General features: G+C 36.6%; 1 protein-coding gene across 21 annotated transcripts in view; it reads right to left on the minus strand.

The window, feature by feature from the left end:
• CHL1 (cell adhesion molecule L1 like) overlaps nucleotides 1–17,938 on the minus strand; it is a 200,822-nt gene that overhangs the window by 164,933 nt on the left and 17,951 nt on the right. For 3 of the 21 annotated variants that reach the window (XM_053219041.1, XM_027042491.2, XM_053219046.1), the window contains exon 2: nucleotides 6,206–6,263. The exons of the other annotated variants lie outside the window; for them this stretch is intronic. The gene's annotated coding sequence lies outside the window, so the exon portion shown is untranslated. The remainder of the gene's footprint in view (nucleotides 1–6,205; nucleotides 6,264–17,938) is intronic. 21 annotated transcript variants of the gene reach the window in all.

Raw genomic sequence — 17,938 nt, forward strand, 5'->3', positions numbered from 1 at the left:
ATGCTAAATTCACTCTTCAAGTATCCAATACTTCCATAATACAAGTATCCAATACTTCCATAATGTGAAATGGAAATTGGTGATGACTCATCTAGTTAAGTGTTTCGTAACCCCATTAGAATCACAAACACATTGGAGAATCTGGAGAAAGCTAATGGCTCTTCCTCCAGAGGCATACACCCATTTTCATGCATACGATATACTGAAGACAATTACAATGGTTTCAAATTTTAACTCTCATTTGGCTTATTCAAACTACCCAAGACCAAGTGCAATGTAAAAAGCAAATATTCAGCCTCCAGAGTACTAAAATATGTTGTAATTGCTTAATCAAATTGTATTGCAAACTACCTATAAGAGTATAACACCTTATATTTTATAACACTCTACCAAAGATTTTTTTTCATGTAATCCTTGAAACAAGTTTGTGTTAATTTGTTAGATTTATTTAAAAATTAGGAAAAAATAAAATGCAGAGGGTTAAATTACTTCTTCAGTGTCACACACAGCAAGTGACAAAGGTCAAGGGTAGAAGCCAGTATTGTGATTCCAATTCCAGTCCTTTCTCAACAATGTCATGACCCACTTTCTATGTCAGAAAAACAGTGGCGTATACTTTGTGAAGTTGTGGTTTAAAATGACACAAAACAAACTCAGTCCTTTCCTATGAAAGAAAATCTTTTTTTTTTCTTTTTTTCCTCAAATTATCAGTTGGTTGTTTGCTATGAACCAATGAACAAGCTGGGAACCAGTGCTTCCCTGCTTGGGATTTTGTCAGTTTTAAGCTTTTGCTTTCATCTATTTCTGTTTAACGTGACACAAAAGCGTGAGAGAACCACCACTTCCTTAGTCTCTTCACATAATCCGGGCATCATACAGGAGCTTAAAAGATATTTTATTCCGTTCATTTTATACTGAATGCTTCAAATTTATTATACAAGAGATCCTTTTTGATTCTTCAGAAGCAAGCCCCTTTTTGAAGTTCTGGTAACAAAGTGTTTAAGAGGGTTCTTCCAAGAGGGTCCAGTTGGTCACTCAGCACACATTTTAAGTACTCACTTTGTACAGTTCCTTATTGGGTCTTTATAATGCAGCAGAAACTCACAGTGGGGGAGAAGGGAGAGGGAGGTTCCACCCAAAGCAAAGCAAAACAAAACAAAGGCAGCAAAAGCTAAGAGGTGTTCAACTCTTTTGCTGGAGGAACCACAATGATATGAAGGGAGGAAATTTTTATCTAATGGAGTCTCGAATTGGGGGAGGAAAGGGGCACAGGCAGGTACTTGATTTGCAAGTCCAAGACCAGAAAAGTGTAAAGATTAAGGCCTAAATTGCACACAATCAACATTATTTTCTGTTTTCTCAAAACCACACAGAAGACAACAAAATATATTCTCAACCCAGTTACAACAATCCCACTGAAATCCCAACAGACGTTTTATACTCACAAAAAGTGGACAAACTCTAGTAACTGAGAGCTGAACTAATTATCTGGAAAATTCAAGCAAAAAAAAAAAAAAACAAAAAACCTCTTTCTTTATTCCTTCCATATCAACAAATACTTCAAGAAATACGAGGCTCTAAAGATCTACATATTCGAGAAAATGGACTGTTCTGAACAGCCTGCTCTCCTTTGAACATTCACATTCTTTGGTTTTGAGAAATGTAATATTTTCAGGTTACTTCTTACGTTAATCATTCACTTAGTATACGAATTAGATGCAACTGAATTGTTTCTGTATTTTAAGGAATATTTGGGCAACTTATCGATGGAAGCATGGGGAAAATGGCCTGTTAAGAGAATGCTTTGTGAGAGGCATTTTCTTCTGTCATTTTTTTTACACATCAGTGCTCAAGATTAATAAAGTTTCTGAAGGACATAACAGTTAGAAAATAACATTAGGAAAAACTTTTAATAAATTATACCAGGCATGAAACGTGTTGGTAGAAATTATAATTAACAAAAAGTGAAATGTTACACCACCTTAAAAATAGAAAGCAGAATTTCCTTAGAAACAACACACAGGGCTAATGCAAAAATCAATGTTCACTGTGCTGGCTGCTTGCAAAATTACACAATTAATCCTGTGTAAACTAACCTATCAGCCATGTGCACTGCAGGATTCCTGATAACTATTAGGCTGCACAATCTATTTAAGAAAGAGAACTTTAATGAGATCCCATGAGAATCTAAAAATTTAAATCACTTTTTTTTCTCCCTAAAAGAACATTTTTACTCTATTTAATGGACATTACTTTCCATATCTGATACACATATGGTCAGATCCACCATTAAAACAATCATCAGGAACCAGAAAGATAGCCCCTCTTGAGTTTAAAATATGCTACTGAGCTGATTTCAAAGTAATAGAGGATTTAGAGCTCTACATGACAAAAATGCTACCTTATCTTCCTCTTGGCTTTGATAGCAATCTATTGCTATCCTATGTCACTGGGCCTCACAAGGCCTAATCAGCTACTCTAAAATTGTATTACCATATAATATACTCCGTGAAGATATGGAGTCCCATGTGCATTCAGTTTATGTAAATTATAATCTGCCTAATTCCACTACAAAAATAAATAAAGTAACCACTTAGGCACGATCATTTTTAAAATACTGCCTCAGTGACCCACGTACATATATGTATACAACTGAGTATATGTAAAAATGTCTTATTCATGGGTAGGTATCCCACTGAATGTTTAACACCTAAATAGACAATTTTGCCTAGTTTAAACAGAAACACAGTTTATATTTTTCTTTCTGGTGATTGGGGTAAGCCTTTAAAGGACTTGTTTCACTCTTAGACTGCATGTAACTCCATCTATAAGCATGCCACCTGGACAGAGACTCAATGATTCTTCAAACACTCCCCTGTGCTTTCATTACATACTTAATTGAATCTAAATTCCCTTGAAGAAAACATATCATTATTAAAACTACCCATTCCAATACCATCATTAAAGTTGGTCTCAACTCTTCTTCTGAGTTCTGATTCTTTAACCTTGACAAGCAGTGATAGGGTAAGTCCATTCAGGCATCATTTGCCTGGATCCCAAAGCTGTGTGCCAAAATAAATGTATGCGTGGATGGATCAATCTATCAATTCACTGATAGACAGATACATCAGGGCATTAGCTATAAGAACTCTAAGAGTGGAAACGAGAAATCCTGTCCATCATCTTCCCTGAGCCAGTGTGGACGGCTAAAAGAAACCCAGCCTGTGCCCACAACCTCCCTTGATGAGCAGTGGCTGGTTTCTTGTGCTTTGGTTCACTGCTGGAAGCAAACAGCAGAATGCAGATAGTGTAATGAAATCACTAATGGGAGGCCCGAAGTAATGAGTGCAGGTATCTCCAGGAGTAGACAGATGGGAAAAAGTGAAGTAAGACAAGACAGGGACAATCCCAGAGGAGAAAACAATGTAGATGGTGCAAAGGAGAACAATTTGCCTACCAGGCTGGAAGGTCCCTAAGCACTAAAAAAAAGCCGACATTTCTGCTGTGACTCGTCAGCACTAAAACTGCAGTCAGTGTCCACACATGCTACTGTCTCCAGAATTCGCTCTATTTCTGACTGCATTTGATTTCTATTCCATGCCTTTTGTTTCCTCTCTCCACACATCTATCACCTACTGTATATCAAAGTGGTACAAACCTTTTAGACCTTATTTCCACATCATAGTGATTAAGAATGGGAGAGAAAAGACGGGGTTTTTTGTTTGTTTTTCTCATTTACCTCAGAAGCACAACAGGCTCCCATTCAGTCCTAGGCACTAGCTCTGGCATTTATGCAGCATGGCTTGAATGCTACACACATACACAGGGCTATTCTAGACCCCAACTTCAGGTCTAATAATAGATCATTTCCTCTCTTCCTATGTTTCTTCTCATATAACTTTTCTATAAAAAGTTAGATAGTTGGGGCGCCTGGGTGGCTTGGTCGGTTAAGCATGAGACTTCAGCTCAGGTGATGATCTTGCAGTCCGCGGGTTCGAGCCCCGTGTTGGGCTCTGCACTGACAGCTCAGAGCCTGGAGCCTGCTTCAGATTCTGTGTCCTCCTCTCTCTCTGCCCCTCCCCAACTCTGTCTCTTTCTCTCTCTCTCAAAAATGAATAAGCATTACAAAAAAATTTTTTTTAAAGTTAGGTAGAAAAATATTTTTTAAAATGATTTCACCAGACAACTTCCTGCTTAGTTTTAATAGATAGGCATTATTAGGTGGTAGTTATTAAAGAAAAAATAAGATTGATACGGTGGGAAGAGGTGGACAACATTTACACATTTTCAACTCTGGTAATAACTGCTACTTTACTGTATGACACAAACATTGATTTTACCCGTGAAAACTCCTGGTGACATTATTTACCTGAAATAATGTGCATAAATTAAACTGATATGCATTTCAGTTTTCACTAAAAATTTTCTCTATTTTCAACAAGAAAATATTTTGACAAGGACTAAGATACACTTCTTGTGATGTTTTCAAAACTCCTATGTGAAGCCTATCAGAAACTATCTACTTGGATTGTCTACTAAACATTGGGGAGAGGAGGAAGCGCCTTGAAAAACTACAAGCACTATAAGGTACATTTTTTTTTTCTCTAAGAAGTCATAGAAATATTTCCATTTTGAGGCACCTGGGTGGCTAAGTCAGATGAGCAGTTGGCTCTTGAATTCAGCTCAAGTCATGATCTCAAGAGTTGAAGAAATCGAGCCCTGCATCCAGCTCCGTGATGAAAATGCTGAGCCTGCTTGGGATCCTCTCTCTCTTTCTCTCTCTCAGTCTTTCTCTTTCTCTCTCAAAATAAATAAATGGGTATTAAAAAAAATAAGAAATCACAATCACTCTCTTGATTTTAGATATCTAGAGAAGCACAATCACTGTTTAGTTCCTAGAAAATGGTGGTGGTGTTTATTATGTTTGTCTGATTGTGGGACTGTCAGTGTGTGCATGTGTTTAAGATACTGAATTGTTTCATGTTTGACCCAGCTTTCACTTTGATTTTATGAACAGTCTTATAAAGAAAAAAAAAAAAGATAGGCTTTAAGAATTAGGATCCATCCTACTGGATAAATCTCTATATTCATTTTCAGACTTCAGAGATATTAAATTTGGCATAACTCTAAGGATCAAATAAAAGACAGTCTGATATCCTGTACAACTTCCATCCTGACCCATATTCCTCTACTTATTGTCTTCCTATTGAGTTGGACTGGAGGCTCTCTAAGGTAAGTGTCACTCCAATTCCTTACCATTTTTCCTGAACTGAACAGACTTGGTATCCTAAGTGCTCGATACTGCTTGTTGAATGAATAAAAGGTTTACGAACTTAATATTCTAGTCAATTAGTGCCTGATATAGTCCTTTTGAGTTCTTTAAATCAATTTTTTTGCATTTTTATCCCACTAAATTCTGCTGTTTAATGTAGCCAATATGGTTTTTGATAATTCAGTGGATCTATTAATATTAACAAAAGCAACAAGCATGTATTTAGCAAAAGCTCCAGGCCAGTCACTGCTGTGACAGTTTAAAACATAGTTCATTTAGTAATTGCAACAATCTTCTGAAATATGCACTATTTTTCATCGATGATACAATGCAGTTACAGTACAAAAATACCACATTCTGAATAGATTACTACTTTTAAAAAGTGGTATAGTGTCCACACAAAAGTTATTTAACTCCATGGGTCAATACATAGACAAGGTTTACCTTCTAATATTAATTTTGTAATGGGGATTTGTATTCCCATAACACTTCACTTAAGTATCACTATTTTACATCATATAGTGATAGTGATGAACCAAAAGGTTTTCACCAAAAGCTTACTTAATTTCATGGATATTTCAACCAGAAAAGAGTTTGAAGGGTGGTGTGGTTGGTAGAATAATGACTTCCCAAGATATCTACATACTAATCCCTAGAAACTGTGAGAATGTTGCCTTACATGGTAAATGAGACTTCGCAAATGTGATTATATTAAGGACCTTGAGACAGAGAGATTATTCTGTATTATGTGAATGGGTCCAATAGAATCACAGGTTCTTTGCAGGAAGAAGGCAGGAGGGTGAGTCAGAAAAGGTGACATAAGGGCAGAGCAGACAAAGAGAAGTTGGAAGACGTTATGCTATTGGCTTTGAAGATGACAAGGAATATAAGTAGATTCTAGAAGCTAGAAAAAACAAAAAAACAGATTCTCACCTAGAGGCTCCAAGGGTACATAGTTCTGAAGACACCTTGATTTTAGGCCTTCTAACCCCTAGAACCACAAGAGAACATATTTATGTTGTTTTAAGCCACCAACTTGGTGCTGTTGACAGTAACAACAGGAAATGAAACAGGTCAAGTAACACAGTCATGTGTAGATAAGAACTTATATTTTGATTTGGGGAGTCAATGTCTGGTACTTATTTAGGTTCACACAAAATATATGCTGCCTTCTAACTATTTTGCCAGGAGATGAAATAATATTATATCCATAAGCTTAAATTCAAATGATGCTGCTCCTTACAGAAACCTAAATTTTTATATAAATTTGTCACATATGTAGTCATATCATTATTGAGCAGATAAAATGTTTTCATAAATTAACTCAATAAATATTAAGATACAATAGACTAATATCTTATATATAAGTTTGGTATCTGTAGTCTCATTAACTTAATATTAAACACATAATTTAATCTCACTCTTGGGGTACCTGGGTGACTCAGTTGGTTAAGCATTTGACTTAGGCTCAGGTTATGGTCTCACAGTCTGTGGGTTCAAGCCCTGCATCAGGCTCTGGGCTGACAGCTAGAAGCCTGGGGCCTGCTTTGGATTCTGTGTCTCCCTCTCTCTCTGCCCCTTCCCTGTTTGTGCGCTCTTTGTCTTTCAAAAATAAACAAGCATTAAAAAAATTTTTTTAATGAATTAGCTCTTCAATGGTGTGCTTGTCTATATTCCAATGGTAAGAATGCTTAAGAACTGACATAAACATTAGGAACATTACCTGATGCACTAAGTACTACTCATTATAAATAAGTCTTTGTATGGATGTTAAATACCGGAGTGTGACTATGTGGTTTACCTCTATTTTTGTGATGAGGAGATTGAGTTGACTTTTGGTCTAGTCTTTCCCAACCACCATGAAATTAAAAATGGAAAGGCATGAGATTTCTCTCAGATCTAAGCAAGTTAATCTTTTGAATGAGTTTAGTTAGGGTCTTTTAGCTCCTATAAATACTCTAATAGATCTACATTGTGATTAAGAGCTGAAACAAAGTTTCAGTGATAATGGTTCCACTTGAGGATCAAAAAACACAAATTCTATGTTTGTAATTTTGCAATGTAGCTTCAGTGTTTTTATTTTATGAAGAAGTTTAGATCCAGAAAATATAATTTAAAAATTCTAAGGGCGCCTGGGTAGCTCAGTCAGCTGAGTGTCCAGCTTTGGTTCAGGTCATGATCTCATGGATTGTGGGTTCGAGCCCTGTGTTGGGCTCTGTGCTGACAACTCAGAGCCTGGAGCCTGCTTTGGATTCTGTCTCTCTCTCTGCCCTTCCCCCACTCACATTTGGTTTCTCTCCCTCTCAAAAATAAACAAACATTAAAAATGAGTAAATAAATATTCCTATATAATTGCCATCTAGAATTTTTAAATATTAACATCATCAGGGCCCCTGGGTGGCTCAGTCGGTTAAGTGTCCAACTTCGGCTCAGGTCATGATCTCGTGGTTTGTGGGTTCTAGTCCCACGTCAGGCTCTGTGCTGACAGCTCAGAGCCTGGAGCCTGCTTCAGATTCCGTGTCTCCCTCTCTCTCTGCCCTTCCCCTGCTCATGCTCTGTCTCTGTCAAAAATAAATAAACGTTAAAAAATTTTTTTAAAGTTAACATCATCATACTTGCCTCAGAACTCACATTTTATTTTTATTTTTATTGATGTATTTTTTAAGTAGGCACTATATCCAATATGGGGCTCATCCTCACAACCCTGAGATTAAGAGTTACATGCTACCTGGACAAACAAAAACTAAAGGAGTTCATGACCACTAAACCAGTCTTCAAGAAATTTTAAGGGGGACACTCTGAGGGGAAAAAAGATGAAAAACAACAACAAAGACTAAGAGCATGAAAAACAACAACAAAGACTAAGAGCAATAAAGACTAGAAAGGACCAGAGAACGCCACTTAGGAACTCCAACTCTACAGGCAACAAAATGGCAATAAATTCATATCTCTCAGTATTCACTCTAAATGTCAGTGGACTGAACACTCCAATCAAAAGACATAGGATAACAGAATGGATAAGAAAACAAGATCCATCTATATGCTGTTTACAAGAGACCCACTTTAGACCTAAAGACACCTTCAGGTTGAAATTAAGAGGATGGACAACCATCTATCATGTTAATGGTCACCAAAAGAAAGCCAGAGTAGACATACTTATATCAGACAATCTAGATTTTAAAATAAAGACTGTAACAAGAAATGAAGAAGGGTATTATATCATAATTAAGGGGTCTATCCACCAAGAAGATCTAACAATTGTAGACATTTATGCTTTAAACGTGGACGCACCCAAAAATATACATCAATTAATCACAAACATACAAAAACTCATTGATAATAATACCATAACAGTAGGGGACTTCAACACCCCACTTACAGCAATGGACAGACCATCTGAACAGAAAATCAATAAGGAAACAATGGCTTTGAATGACACACTGGACTGGATGGACTTAACAGATACATTCAGAACATTTCATCCTAAAGTATCAGAATACACATTCTTCTTGAGTGCACATGGAACATTCTCCAGAACATATCCCATACAGGGATACAAATCGGCCCTTAACAAGTACAAAAAGATCGAGATCATATTGTGCCTATTTTCAGACCACAATGCTATGAAACTCGAAATCAACCACAAGAAAAAATTTGGAAAGACAACAAATACTTGGAAACTAAAGAACATCCTACTAAAGAGTGAATTGGCTAACCAAGAAGTTAAAGAAGAAATTAAAAAGTACATGGAAGCCAATAAAAATAACAACACCACAGCCCAAATCCTCTGGGACTCAGCAAAGGTGGTCATAAGAGGGAAGTGTATGGCAATCCAGGCCTTCCTAAAGAAGAAAGAAAGGTCTCACATATACAAACTAACCTTACACCTTAAAGAGCTGGAAAAAGAATAGCAAATAAAATCTCAAACCAGCAGAAGATGGGACATAATAAATATCAGAGCAGAAATCAATGCTATCAAAACCAAAAACAAAACAAAACAACAAAAACAATAGAACAGTTCAATGAAACCAGCAGCTGGTTCTTTGAAAGAAGTAACAAAATTGATAAACCCCTAGCCATTTTGATCAAAAAGAAAACGGAAAGGACACAAATAAAGAAAATCAAGAATGAAAGAAGAGAGATCACAACTAACACTGAAGAAATACAAACAATAATAACAGAATATTGTGAGTATTTATTCACCAGTAAATTGGGCAATGTGGAAGAAATGGAAAAATTCCTAGATACATATAAACTATTAAAACTGAAACAAGAAGAAAGAAAAAATTTGAACAGACCTATAACCACTAAAGAAATCAAATTAGTAATCAAAAATCCCCCCAAAAAACAAGAGTCCAGGGCCAGATGGCTTTCCAGGGGAATTCCACCAAACATTTAAAGAAGATTAACACCTATTCTTTTGAAGCTGTTCCAAAAAATAGAAATGGAAGGAAAACCTCCAAACTCATTCTATGAAGCCAGCATTACTTTGATTCCAAAACCAGACCAAGATCCCACTAAAAAGGAGAACTATAGACCAATTTCCCTGATGAACATGGATGCAAAAACCCTCAACAAGATACTAGTCAACCGAATCCAACGATACATCAAAAGAATTATTCACCATGACCAAGTGGGATTCATACCTGGGATGCAGGTCTGGTTCACTATCTGCAAAACAATCTATGTGATACATCACATCAATAAAAGAAAAGACAATAACCACATGATCCTCTCAATAGATGCAGAGAAATCATTTGACACAATACAGCATCCTTTCTTGATAAAAACCCTCAAGCAAGTAGAAATAGAAGATCATACCTTGAGATCATAAGAACTATGTATGAACGACCCACTGCTAATATCATCCTCAATGGGGAAAAACTGAGAGCTTTCCCCTTAAGGTCAGGAACACAACAGGGGTGTCCACTGTTGCCACTATTATTCAACATAGAATGGAAATCCTAACCTCAGCAAACAGACAACACAAAGTAATAAAAGGCATCCAAATCGGCAAGGAGGAAGTCAAACTAACAGGCACATGAAAAACTACTCAACATCACTCATCATCAGGGAAATGCAAATCAAAATCACAATGAGATACCACACCACACCTGCCAGAATGGCTAACATTAACAACTCAGGCAACAACAGGTATTGGCGAGGATGCGGAGAGAGAAGATCTCTTTTGCATTGCTGGGTGGGAATGCAAGCTGGTGCAGCCACTCTGGTAAACAGTATGGAGGTTCCTCAAAAAATAAAAAGTAGAACTACCCTATGACCCAGCAATTGCACTACTAGGTATTTATCCAAGGAATACAGGTGTGCTTATTCAAATGGGGCACATGCACCCCAGTGTTTATAGCAGCACTATCGACAAAAGCCGAAGTACGGAAAGAGCCCAAATGTCCATCAATGGATGAATGGATAAAGAAGATGTGGTATATATACATACAATGGAGTATTACTCAGCAATCAAAAAGGATGAAATCTTGCCATTTGCAACTATGGGTATTATGCTAAGCGAAATTAGAGAAAGACAAACATCATGACTTCACTCATATGTGGAATTTAAGATACAATACAGATGAACGTAAGGGAAGGGAAGAAAAAATAATGTAAAAACAAGGAGGGGGACAAAACATAAGAGACTCTTAAATATAGAGAACAAACTGAGGGTTGCTGGAGGGGTTGTGGGTGGGAAGATGGGCTAAATGGGGAAAGGGGCATTAAGTAAGATACTTTTAGGAATGAGCAATGGGTGTTATACATAGGGGATGGATCACTGGAATCTACTCCTGAAATCATTATTGCACTATACACTAATTAACTTGGATGTAAATTAAAAAATAAATTAAGAAAAGAAAAATAAATAACCTAGTATCAGAAATAAATAATGGAACACCAAAAAAAAAAAAAGAAAGAAAGAAAAAGAAAGAAAATTAAAAAAAAAAAAGGTAACATATTGTAGGACTCCATTTACATACAAAGTGCTTAATAGGAAAATCAATAAAGACAGAAAGTGGATTAGTAGTTGCTTAGTGCTGGAAGAATTGGGGGCTAGGAGGTGAAATCTAAATGGCAGGGGGGTATTTTTCTGGTGATAAAACTATACCAAAATGGATTATGGTAACAGTTGTGCATATCTGTGAATATACTAAAAATTATGGAACTGCACATTTTAAATGGATGAATCCTATGGTATGTGAATAAAATCTCAATAAACCTGTTTAAAACAAAACAAAAAAAGCAGCACATGCTTTACCAAGTCAGCCAAGCATCCCCAGAAATCACTTTTTAAATAAATAAAATACAAGAAATTAAGTTGAAAGCCCCTAAATTTCCCTTCTAAATTTCATTTCCCTTTACTCCTAAAAACAGCCAACATATTTAATTTAATGTGTTAGCAACACATTTTTATCTTCTACAAAGAAAATATAGTGTTGCATGAGTGTTTTTAATTCACATAATTGGTATTGTTAACAAGAAAACAGGCCCCAAATGGAGTTGCTTATGCTAAGCCTAACCACACCAAACCAAGACTTAACTTACAGTTTCAGCCTGTCCTAGAAATGGAATCCTACACTCATCAATCAAGAATCGCCTGATCAGCAATAGCAAGGTAATCTACCCGATAGATCTCTGCTACCTCCTAAAGGAAAGTGACCTCTTTGAAGCAATTCACTTTTTGCTACTATTCCTTGTATGTGCTCCCTTCTGCCCCTAAAAGTCTTTCACTTTGTACACCTTCTCAGAGCTCCTTTCTATATGCTAGACAGGATACTGCCTGATTCATGAATCACTGAATAAGGCCCATTAGATTTAAAAAATGTACTTATTTGAATTTTGCTTTTTAATAGTATCATACACAAGGTATCATTCTGACACTTGTTTTTTTCCACATAAATTGTTTTCAAAATAGGGGTGCCTGGGTGGCTCAGTCGGTTAAGCGTCAGACTTTAGCTCAGGTCATGATCTCACAGTCTCTGAGTTTGAGCCCCGTGTCGGGCTCTGTGCTGACAGCTCAGAGCCTGGAGCCTGATTCAGATTCTGTCTCCCTCTCTCTCTGCCCCTCCCCTTCTCATGCTCTGTCTCTCTCTGTCTCAAAAAGAAATAAAAACATTAAAAAGAATTTTAATTGTTTTCAAAATCTACATTTATATTTGAATGTAATATATTCACTCATTTGAACTGTTCTATAGAAGTCAACACGCATATACTAAATATTTTATATATTTCAATCTATTCATCCCCTTTTGATAGACATTTAGGTTTTTTACACTTTATGTACTTATAAATGACTACAACGCGAGGGGCACTTGGCTGGCTCAGTCAATACAGCATGCAACTCTTGATTTTGGGGTTGTAAGTTCAAGCCTTACTTTGGGCATAGAGCATACTAAAAAACAAAACAAAACAACACAAAATTAAACAAAACACATGGTTCACAGTACATGTTTGTATTGTGGGGCATAAAAGCAGGCTGCCTCAAAATGGGCCCCTTTCGTATGAAGATGATTTTGTGTTAAAAGCAATCAAAACCCAGAAGATTCAAGAAAAGCTCTTTACCACCCTCTTCAACTACCTGAAAAGAATTTAGATAGAGGACCTGCTCCAAGAAAACTATCACCAGAGATAAAACTATGTTATATTATGAATTGGTATAATAGACAGGGGGAACTTAGCAAGGCCTGTTTGATCAAAGCCCTCTATGCCCCATTGTTTCTGAGTGGCCCACACACATTTCTTTCCCATACCTTTAACTCTTTTTCATCTTCCTAAGGGTTACATTCATTTCCTGTGAAGTCCCAGACGCCTACCTACTTCTCCTTATTTCAAAAAGACATATATACCTCACTTTCACCGTCTTTGGAATTTCCTTGTCTGTGTGGATTTCTCATGTGTATGAAATTAAATATGATTTCCTCCCATTAATCTGTCTCATGTCAATTTGATTCTTAGTCCAGCTAGAAGGACCTTGAATAGCAGAAGAAATTCTTCCTTCCTGACTGTATAGTCCCCCTTGAGCACATGCATGAGCACTTCTCTTGGGTAATCATGCAGCTGCAGAATGGCTGGAGCATCCCATGGGATAAACATTTTCACCCTCACTAGCTACTGTGAATTCCTCCTCCCACAGGGGGTTCTGTCACCTTTCACTCACACAAGCAGAGCATGAATGCTCCCATTTCCTGATATCTTCACAACATCTAGTTCTAGATATTTTCCCTGTTGCAGTCCAGTAAATGTTAAACACACCCTCATTGTTTTTTTTTTTTTAATCAGCTTTACTAAGGCATAATTTACATGGAGTAAAATTAACAAGTTTTAAATGTATAATTCAGCAAATATTGACAAAACTATACATTTGTTTAAACATGACTGTAATCAATATACAAAATATTCTCATCACCTCAACTCCTAAACCTCACCCACTATCCCTGAAATCACTGATCTTATTTCTGTCCCTCCAGTTTTACCTTTTCCAGAATATTCTATAAATGAAATCATACAAAATTTATCCTTTTAGGTCTGCCTTCTTTCACTCAGCATGATGCTTTGAGAGTCATTGATGTTATTGCATATGGTCTATTCTTTGTGATTGCTGAATAATATTCCATGGCTACAGATGAGTTATAATTTGTTTTCACTGTGATTTTAATTCACACTGTCCTGATTAAAGTCGAGTGTCTTTACATGTGTTTTTGGCCATTTGAGTTTCTGTTTTCTAAAATGTGTTCTCTCTCTTTGCCCATTTTTCCATTGTGTTATCTTTTTATTTTCTCACCAATTTAAGAATTATTATTTGTTCTTTATGTCATTATCCATATAACAGATTATAACCATATATACATATACATATACATACATACATACATACATATATATATATATATATGAAAATAAACATCTAAAGCCTAAACTTTAATTGTCCTAGGAGAGAACAGTTAGAAGCTTTTCACATCACTAATGTATACAGCAAAATAAATAGGGTAGGCATTTGGGTTAAAATCAACATAATTTACTTGCTATTCAGTAACCCTTTTCATTATAAAATGCTTCTTTCCTTGGGAAGGGGGAGGTGGGTACCGTGTTCTCTACTCACATGGAAAAACTTAAACAGGGTAAATTAAAATATAGCAAGGGGGGAAAAAGATAACCAAATTCTATTTGATACAATTATCTTTCCATTTTAATCAAACCACATCATGCTTATGATCAATAATTGAATGGAAAATGTCTTTCATCTTCCATACCCAACACAAAACTGCTGTAAGAATTAATGAGCAGGTTCCCCCGGTGGAGCATACGCACAATTCTTTCAGCTGTGCATGCCCTCTTTCAGACCAGAAGCTCACTAAATGTCACTCACCCCAGCCCTGAGCCCTCCTGAGGCTCATCCGAATCCCTCCACTACCAGGCAGCATGGAAACACGTATCTTAAACCTCTTCTTCTCACAACCCCATATTCTTTGGTTGTTTCCTATGTAGGTTTCCTGCCTGCAGGGGCTGTGTGCTATTTCTCACAACAATCCCCAAACCACCCATATCATCTTATTAAAAGTACAATAAACAGTCTCACAAATCCCCTTTATCACACCCTAGTTCAAGTCCAAGTTGTTCTCATTCCCCAAGTGGAATACCAACTGGTCCTGCTCTCTGTTGCAATCCACTCCTCATGCAACAGCTAAAGTGATTTTTTTACAAACATAAATCAGATCAACTTGCTTGAACTGCTTGGATTCCTTTGAAGTTCCTATAGTGTGCTTTAAATTCATATTCTTATCCATGACCTGTAAAGCCTCACAGGATCTGCCCTAACCTTACCTTTGCCAATCTCTCCCAAGCTCCCTGCACTCCAGCTTCTAGCCTTCTGTCAGCTCTAGACCATGCCAAATTCCTGCCTTCCACAGCGCCTTTCCGCTCCCTGCCCCTCTGCCTGGAACCCTGCTCTCCTGGCTTTTTTCCTGTTTGCCTTCTTCCCCTTCTGGCTCGGATTGAAAGTCACCTTCTCAGAAAAGCCTTTCTAAAAGTAAGTTCCTCCTTTCATTTTTCTCTATCATAATCCTTTGTTTCTTTCCTCTAATGATTTTATTTGTTTACTTATTTATTGGCTGACATTCTCAGTAATGGTAGACTCTGGAAGGCAGGGAATTTATCTTCATTTTAATGCTTACCACGGTGCCTGGGATTTATAAACAGCTCAATAAATATTTGATGAATGAATGAATGACTCTTTGGAGTCAGAACTACACACACACACACTTCACTTCGAGTCACTGGTTCTTTCCCTCTCTTATATCTGGGAGCATAGCTTCAGACCCATATGTAGGTAAATTTTTTCTGATACTGTTCTTTTCTAGCATGAATCTGGTCAACAAAATTATTCAGGAGTTGCACAGAAGGTAATTCCTTTCCCAGTGCACACAGGGCTGGGGCGGGGGGCGGGGAAGCTACTGAAAATTCCCTTCCTCTGCAGACTTTTTAAACTGCTAATCAGCACAAACACAAACGGGTTGGAGCAGATTGCGCACAAAAGGTTGCTGAAATGGCACATAACTAATTCTAGGTGATTTAATATCTGACATTGCCCTAGTGAAAATATTGACAAAAAAGAAGAATATGATTTGGAGTCTTTCTGCACTGCTGAATTTGGTGTTAGCTTTTAAGCCTCTATCAAAACATTTCCATAAATCAACATTGCTAAAAAAAAAAAAAAAGAGAGAGAGATCTGGGTGTGGCATCTGGAAACCACTGCCAAATTAGGAAAATGCTAGCAAATGGCAAAATGCTAGTTTTCTGGGTATGAATCGCCGTATTTAGCAATCCTTTCCCAAATGTTCCACTTTGTCAATGTCAAAGGTTGCCTCCAGCAGTGTTCCTTGAGTGTCCAATGGCATCTTATGCCTATTGGAGAAATAAGCCTCCCAAATATATTGTCGATACCTATGGTCAGTTAAGAGTCATAGAGAAATATGAAGTTCCAACGCTTCTGGTAAATCCACATCTTACTATTCCAGGCATCTATCAGCACAAACTATTTTATGTTTATTTATGGAAAGATCTGTTATATGTTAACTATCTTAGGGTACAGAGGCTATTCTGGTACATTATTTCACAATTCACTCTCAACTGCTTTACCAGAGTATTCATTTTCATCCTTCTCATGGACACTTTAAAAAGAATACACAAAAAGTAAGAAGATTCTTTTCAACTATCATATAGAAAAGTCAACTGTGGATTCAAAACAGATCAATAAAAACAAACTGCAGTTTTTACAATTATTCTGCCATACACCCTCAAAGAGCCAAAGCTTCAAGCTCCAGTAATACTATTTTCCCCACAATACCTCAATTCAAAACAGTACCATTAGTCATGGATTTTTCTTTATGTATTTTAAAAATTTTATTTTTAAGTAATCTCTACACTCAACATAGGGCTTGAACTCACAACCCTGAGATCATGAGTCACATGCTCCAGTGAATGAACCAGCCAAGCACTCCTGAGTCTTAAAATACTATCTGATTAGTATTATTCCTCTAAATATAGTGGTATTTTTTTAAACATAATTTTTTGTTTATATTTTCTGCCATATTTTGGCAGGTAGGACTCAGATCTCACATTCTTGGGGGTTAAAATATCTCTAAAGACATTTATGCCCATTTAGAACATTCATTATACCAATTTCCAAAGCTTTAGGCTGGAAGTTGACAAATATGATGAAGGTGACAATTTCATGGAGCCAAATAAATAAAAAATGAGTAGAAATGCAGAAAGTAAAAAAAAACAAAAACAAAAAAAACGCAAAACTTCTAATTCATAAAATGGCGAACGCAAGTAAACTTCACTATCACATCATTTCAATAGATGGCAATGGCATCCTTGTCAAAAGTCAAGTTGTAAAGCTTTTGAGAGTTCCGCTTCAATGCACAGCAAGGTTTTATAATTAGTCACTTAGTATGAGGCCGAGAAATAAATGTCACTTTTCGCACTTAACAAACATACAGTGGTATAAGCTAATCCATGACAATTTTACAAGGTTTTCATTTTGCTGATACATGCTTGCTGAGAAAGCAGAGCCTAAGACAGTGAATTCAGCATAAGTGAGGTTATGTAGATTTACAAAAGAGCACTTATGTATGTGTATGTTATGTATATGAACACATGCTATGTGTTCAAATTCTCAACTTTATAGTCTCTGTCTATATGCCTTGTCACTGTTACTGACTAGGTGCACATGATTAACATTTGTAAGGAGTAAGTTCAGAAAATAAAGCCAGGATATTTCATATCACTGCAACTATTGCTTTTTCAACTCTACTAACACACTATGCTTTCTCCTACTGAACTTTAAAAAGTTATATTTTCTGTATTTCTAGGTATTGATGAAATACCCACAGTAATGAAAGAGAAGAATGCATTATACAAGATGCTATCGGAAGCAAGAACAGTCATCACTGAGTAATACTGTGGGTATTCATTTCCCTACCTTTTTTAAAAAGTGAAATTACTGATGTAATTAAAATGCAATATATAAAAGATTCAAGAAGTCGATTATGTAAGTGTTAGTATGGCTAATAAGAAAACAAAAAGGAGGGGTGCCTGGCTGCCTCAGTCTGAAGAACATGCAACTCTTGATCTTGGGGGGTCATGAGTTCAAAGCCC

This window comes from Acinonyx jubatus, chromosome A2 (assembly GCF_027475565.1).
Source record: "Acinonyx jubatus isolate Ajub_Pintada_27869175 chromosome A2, VMU_Ajub_asm_v1.0, whole genome shotgun sequence".
In the NCBI taxonomy this organism is placed as follows: domain Eukaryota; kingdom Metazoa; phylum Chordata; class Mammalia; order Carnivora; family Felidae; genus Acinonyx; species Acinonyx jubatus.